This window comes from Physeter macrocephalus, chromosome 11, assembly GCF_002837175.3.
Source record: "Physeter macrocephalus isolate SW-GA chromosome 11, ASM283717v5, whole genome shotgun sequence".
Taxonomy (NCBI): Eukaryota; Metazoa; Chordata; class Mammalia; order Artiodactyla; family Physeteridae; genus Physeter; species Physeter macrocephalus.
The window spans coordinates 178,938,843-178,945,725 of record NC_041224.1 but is presented as its reverse complement, the minus strand read 5'-3'; the positions used below and the strand labels follow the sequence as shown (position 1 = coordinate 178,945,725).

Genomic DNA, 6,883 nt, shown 5'->3' with positions numbered 1-6,883 from the left:
CCTCTCACTGTTGTGGCCTCTCCCGTTGCGGAGCACAGGCTCCGGACGCGCAGGCTCAGCAGCCATGGCTCACAGGCCCAGCCGCTCCGCGGCATGTGGGATCTTCCCAGACCGGGGCACAAACCCGTGGCCCCTGAATCGGCAGGCGGATTCTCAGCCACTGCGCCACCAGGGAAGCCCTGTCTCTTGTCTTAAAGTCTATTTTGCCTCATATTATTATAGCTATTGCAGGTCTTTTAAAATTACTACCTTTTCCCATCCTTTCACTTTCAATCTATTTGTATCTTTGAATCTAAAGTGTGTCTTTCATAGTCACGAATTAGTTGGATTTTGCTTTTCATGCAGTTTTACAAGCTCCAACTTTCAATTGGTGCATTTAATCCATTCACATTTAATATAATTATCAACGTGGTTGGGTTTATGTCCACCATTTTGCAATTTGTATTCTATATGACTCGTGTTTTTGTTATTCTTTTCCTCTTTTCCTGACTCCTATATTGTTTAAAGCAATTTTCAATGTGCAATTTTTATTCCTCTTTGATTTTTTTAGCTATATATTTTTTCTTAATCATTCTATGGATTACAATATGTATCTCTAATTTATCACAATGTACTTCAGATTAATAACAATTTAATTCTGAGAAAATATAGCAATCTTACTGCAATCTTTGCTCCATTTCCTCACTTATTTTTGAGTATAACTTTGTATAGCTTTTCTCAGTTGTTGATCTAGTTTATATACATAACTTATCACAGTCTACTGATGTCATCATTTTACTATTTCAAGGGAAGTTTAGAAAAAAAAATATATATATATATATATATATATAGTCTTTAGTGTTCAGGAGTTTTACTATGACATGTCTTGCCATGGATTTATTTGGGTTTATATCTCTTTAGAGTTCATTTAGTTTCTTAAATATTTAGGTTTATGGTTTTTTTGCCAAATTTGGGGATTTTTCAGCCAGCCCCACCCTATTTCCCCTCTCCTTCTGGGACTCCAGTGACATGAATGTTACATTCATGTTATAGTCACACAGGTCCCTGAAACTCTCTTCATTTTTAAAGTCTATTTTTTCTTTTCAAGTTCAGTGATTCTTTTTTCTGTCCTTCCCATTCTGCTGTTGAGCACATCTACTGATATTTTTATTTTGGCTATTGTATTTTCCCATTCTATAATTTTCATTTGGAATTTTTTTAATATTTTCTATTTCTTTGCTAAAACTTTCTACTTTTCATTTATTTCAACTATGCTTGTCTATATACTTACCTTTCTAGTTGAGTTTTATACTTTCATGTGTTTTCATGTAACTAATTAACATCCTTTCATTTCAACTTGAAGAATTCCCTTTGGCTTTTCTTGTAAGGTAGGTCTAGGAGATGAACTACCTCAGCTTTTGTTTGTCTGGGGAAGTCTTTATTTCTTCCTTCATTTCTGAAGGATAGTTTTGCCTAATACAGTATTCTTGGTTGGCAGTTTTTTCTTTCATATGGGAATATATCACCCCACTCATTTCTGGCCTGCAAGGTCTCTGCTGAGAAATATACTAATAGTCTCATGGGAGCTCCCTTGTATGTGGTGAGTCACTTTTCTCTTTCTGTTTTCAGAATTCAGGCTTGGAGGAGCGGGGGAATGGCAGTTGTTGCTCAATAGGTGTAAAGTTTCAGTTATGCAAGATGAATTAGTTCAAGAGATCTTCTGTACAGAATAATGCCTATAGTGGAAAATAATTTACTATGCTCTTAAAATTTTTTAATTTTAAATTTTGTTAAAATTTTAATTTTCTAAAATCTCAGGTTAAGAGTTCTTAACACACACACACACACTCATACACACACAGAGACACAAAGGGGCACAAGGGAACTTTTGGAGGTGATGGATCTATTACCTTGATCATAGTGATTGTTTCACAGGTGTATGCATGTGTATAAACTCATCACATTATATAATCAATGTATGAAGCTTAATGTCTATCAATTATACTTCAATAAAGCTATTTAAAAGCAAAAAGTATGAAGAAGTGCTGAAATAAGAAATCGTAAAAAAAAGAAAGAAAGAAAAAGAAATGCTAAAGGAAATTCTTTATGATGAAGGGATATATTACTAGATAGACTATAGGAGAGAACATGAAGATCAATGAAAATAGTAAATAAAAGACTATTTTTTCTTAATTTCTTTAAAACAAGTGATTGCTATTATAACAATGCAGCAATGTAATGTGGAGTTTCTTACATGTAGAAATGAAATATATACAATTGCACAAAAAATGGGAGAGGGGTAAATAACATACTGTTATAAGATTCTTATATATTCAGGGGTATATTATTCATTCAAGGGAGACGTGCTTACGTGTTGTGATCCTTATAGTAACCATGAAAAGAATAATGCAAAGAAATACGCTTAAATATCCAAAATAGGAGATAGAATGGATTGTTAAATATACTTGATTAAGGCAGGAAAGGAGGAACAAAGAAAAAGAACAAGAGGGACAAATAGAAAACAAATAGCTAAGGTGGTTTGTGACCACCTAGAGGGCTGGGATAGGGAGGGTGGGAGGGAGGGAGACGCAAGAGGGAAGAGATATGGGAACATATGTATATGTATAACCGATTCACTTTGTTATAAAGCAGAAACTACACACCATTGTAAAGCAATTATACTCCAATAAAGATGTTAAAAAAAAAAGAAAACAAATAGCTAGATAGTTTATTTAAACCTGACCATATTCATAGTTACATTAGATGTAAACGGATTCTCCTGGTGTTAAAGAGGGACATTTCATACTAGAAGTATCAATTCATTAAGGAGACTTACTAATCCTAAATGCATTTGCACCTTAAAACAGAGCTTCAAAATACACGAAGCAAAAATTGACAAAATAAAGGGAGGGATAACATGTCCAAAATTATAGTTGGAGAGTATAATGTTCCTCTTTCATAAATTTGTGGAACAAGTAGACCAAAAATATGTAAGATATAGGACATTTGAATAACACTCTCCACCATATTGATGTAACTCACATTTATAGACTATTACAGCCAACAAATGCAGAATACACATTCTTTCCTCTTGCCCATGAAACTTCATCAAGACAGAACATATGTTGTGTTATAAAGCAAATTTTAGTATAGTATTTCAGAAGAATTAATGAAGAGTAAGTTCTCTGACTGCAATGGAATTAAAGTAGAAATCAATACAGAAAAGATAACTAGAAATTTTCAAATTTGGGGGTATGAAGCAATGCACTTCTAAATAACCAATGGGTGGGAAAAAAAGACAAGAGAAATTAGAAAAACTCTTAAACTTGATGAAAACGCAACATATCAAAATATGTGGGGTACACACATTTACAAAATACCTAACCAGTAGTCCTCAAAACTGTCAAGATCATCAAAAACAAGGGAAGTCTGAAAAATGGTCACAGAGGAAGCTTAAGAGACATGATGACGAAATGTTGTGTGTGCCCTGGATGGGATCCTGGGACAAAAAGGGCATTTGGCAAAAACTTAGGAAATCCACATAAAGTATGGACTTTAGTTAATAATAATGTATCAGTATTTGTTCATTAGTTGTGACAAATCTGTCTTATATCTGGATGCATACTTACATCATACCTGTGAGATATTAACAATAGGGAAACTAGGTATGTAGTATACAGGAACTCTTTGCACTGTCTTTGTAAAATTTTTATAAATCCAGAAGTATTCTTAAAATTAATATTTTAAAAGATATGTGGGACTCAGCTAAATCAATTTTAAAGGAACATTGTAGGTTAAAATGTTTATATTAAAAAAGAATTCAAATTTGAAATCAATGACTTATCTTCTATGTTAAGATAGCATGGAAGTAGATTACATAGAATATGGCCAAGCAATACAAAAAGTCAAGAAACCCAAAAGTCACTTCTTTAAAAACATTAATAAAATAGATAAAAATCAAGCCAGACGGATTTTTTAAAATAGAGAAAAAAACAAACCTTCAATATCAGGAATGAAAGAGAGACCATCACTACTATTTTACAGACACTACTAAGATAATAAGGGAATATCATGAGCAAATTTATGCAAATTTATTCAACAACTTATATGAAATGGAAAATTCCCTTGAAAAACTCAACTTACTAAAACTAAGATAAGTAAAAACAGAAAATCTGAAAATTCCTATATTTATTTATTATGGAACTTGAATTTATAATTAAAGGCCCATGAAACTTCAGGCCCAGATGGCTTCATTTTTTATTTCTATCAGAGTTTTAAGGAAGAAATAATACCAACGCTAGGCAAAGTTTTTCAGAAAATAGGAATGAATATTTCCCAATGCATTTTATGAGGACCATCTGATATCAAAATCTGAAAAGCATATTATAAGAAACAGAAAATTACAGATCAATATTGTTCAGGGATTGGAGGCAAAAATTTTCAAAATATTAGCAAATCAAATCCAACAGTATATAAAATGATAATACATAATGGCCAAGTTAAGTTTATGTCTGGAATGCAAATTTCAGTTAACAATTTAAAAAATAGTTCAGGGTAAGTCATCGCATTAACAAAATAAGGAGAAAAATTACATGATAATCTATCTGATAGATGCATAAAAAGCATTTATAATGTTCAATGTTTACCTATGATGTAAAAATTAAAAAAACACTCTCAGTGAACTAGTTATATAAGAAAACTTCCACAAAAAAGGAAATGTACCAAAAAGAAAACCAACCTTATAGCTAATATCACACTTGATAGTGAAAGCCTGAACTTTCTCCCCCAAGATGAAAAATAAGGCAAAGATTTTCACTCTTACTACTTCTATTCCACATTGTTCTGGAGGTCATAGCAATTGCAATAAAGCAAGGAAAGTGTAAAAGATATAAAAATTAGAAAGAAAGAAGTAAACTTCCTTTATTCTCAGATTAACATGATTTATTTCTAAATGCTAGCAAGAACAATTGGAAAATGAAATTTAAACATAATACCATTTAAAAGAACATAAAACATAAAACATAAAAAATTAAATGTATTGTGTTCATAAATTAAAGAAGACGCAAATATATGGGGAGCCATGCCACAGTCATAAGTCGGAGACTCAATGTTAGTAAAATGCCAATTCTCCCCATATTGGTCTACAGATTCAACATAATCTCAATCAATATCTCAGCAGGCTTTCTAATATAATTTGATAAACTGATTCTAAAATTTATATAGAAATGGACTTCCACCTCCAGCTAAGATGGAGTAACAGGGATCAAATGCACTCTTTCCTCTGAAACAACAGTAATAAGACAAACATGTAAAACAATGTTTTTCAAGACCCTCAACATAAGGCAAAGAAGGACAGTGATTCCTGAGAGACAGGAAACAATTGAGGTGAACAACTGAGAAGAAGTCTCTTGTTCATGAATCAGAAAACTAAGTATTGTTAAAATTGCAAATCGACCCAAATTGATCTATAGATTTAATGCAATCACAATAAAAAACCCAACAGGCTTTTTTTTGGGTAGAAATGGAAAAGCCAATTCTAAAATTTACATAAAAATGCATAGGACCTAACATGGCCAAAATAACTTTGAAAAAATAAAAGTAAAGTTAGGAGGTTAACTATGATTTCCAGACTTATTAAAAAACTATCATGTAAAAACACTAACTTGAAAAGATATATACACCACCCCATGTTCATTGCAGCATTATTTGCAATAGCCCAGATGTGGAAACAACCTAAGTGTCCATTGCTGGATGAATGGAGGAAAAAATGTGGTGTATATATACAATGAAGTACTATTCAACCATAAAAAAAGAATGAAATCTTGCCATTGACGACAACATGGATGGACCTTGAGGGCATTATGCTAAGTGAATTAAATCAGACAGAGAAATATAAACACTGTATGATCTCCCTTACCTGTGGAATTAAAAACAAACAAACGACACAAACATCAACAAAAACCAAGCTCACAGATACAGAGAATAGACTGGTGGTTGCCAGAGGTGGGGGTGGAGGAGTGGGTAAAGTGGGTGAAGGGGTCAAAAGGTACAATCTTCAGTTATAAAATTAATAAGTCAATGGGATGTAATGTACAGCATAGTAACTATAATTAATAATACTGTGTTGCATATTGGAAAGCTGCTAAGAGAGCAGATCTTCAAAGTCTCCATCACAAGAAATAATATTTTGTAACTATGTAAAAAAAAAAAGCTATAGTATGATATGGACCAAAGATGGACAAATAGTTTAATGGAACAGTGAGTTTAAAATTGGACCGCAAAATTGATTTTTGACAAGAGTACAAAAATGGGGAAATGGAGGTCTTTTCAACAAATGGTGCCCTGTCGATTGGGTACCAGAAGCCCATAAGTTGAACTTTGATCTGTAACTTGCACCATATACAAAAATTAACTCAAAACAGGTTTTAGACCTAAATGTAAAACCTAAAACCATACATCTTCTAAAGGAAAATATAAGAGAAAATTTTTGTGACCTTGAGCTAGGCAAAGATTTCTGGGATATGATATTAACAGTGTGATTCACAAAAGAACAAATTGATAAATTATGCTTCACCAAATTGAAAACTGCTCTTCAAAAGACACTCTTAAGAGAATGAAAGGACAAATTACAGATTAGGAGAAAATACTTTCAAAGCATATATCTGATAAAGGACTTGTATCTAGAATATATAAAAATGTTCAAAACTCAATAGTAAAAAAACAAAACCTGTGCTTGCTTCGGCAGCACATATACTAAAATTGGAACGATACAGAGAAGATTAGCATGGCCCTTGCGAAAGGATGACACGCAAATTTGTGAAGCGTTCCATATTTTTAGACAGCCTCTTCAATAAGTGGTGCTGGGAAAACTGGACAGCTACATGTAAAAGAATGAAATTAGAAC

At 32.6% G+C, this 6,883-nt stretch overlaps 1 non-coding gene across 1 annotated transcript; it reads left to right on the top strand.

The window, feature by feature from the left end:
- Positions 1 to 6,708: 6,708 nt before the first annotated feature.
- LOC112066794 (U6 spliceosomal RNA) lies at positions 6,709 to 6,815 on the top strand. The gene has a single exon (XR_002892874.1). It is a non-coding gene; the product is annotated as a U6 spliceosomal RNA (small nuclear RNA).
- The last annotated feature ends 68 nt before the right edge of the window (positions 6,816 to 6,883 follow it).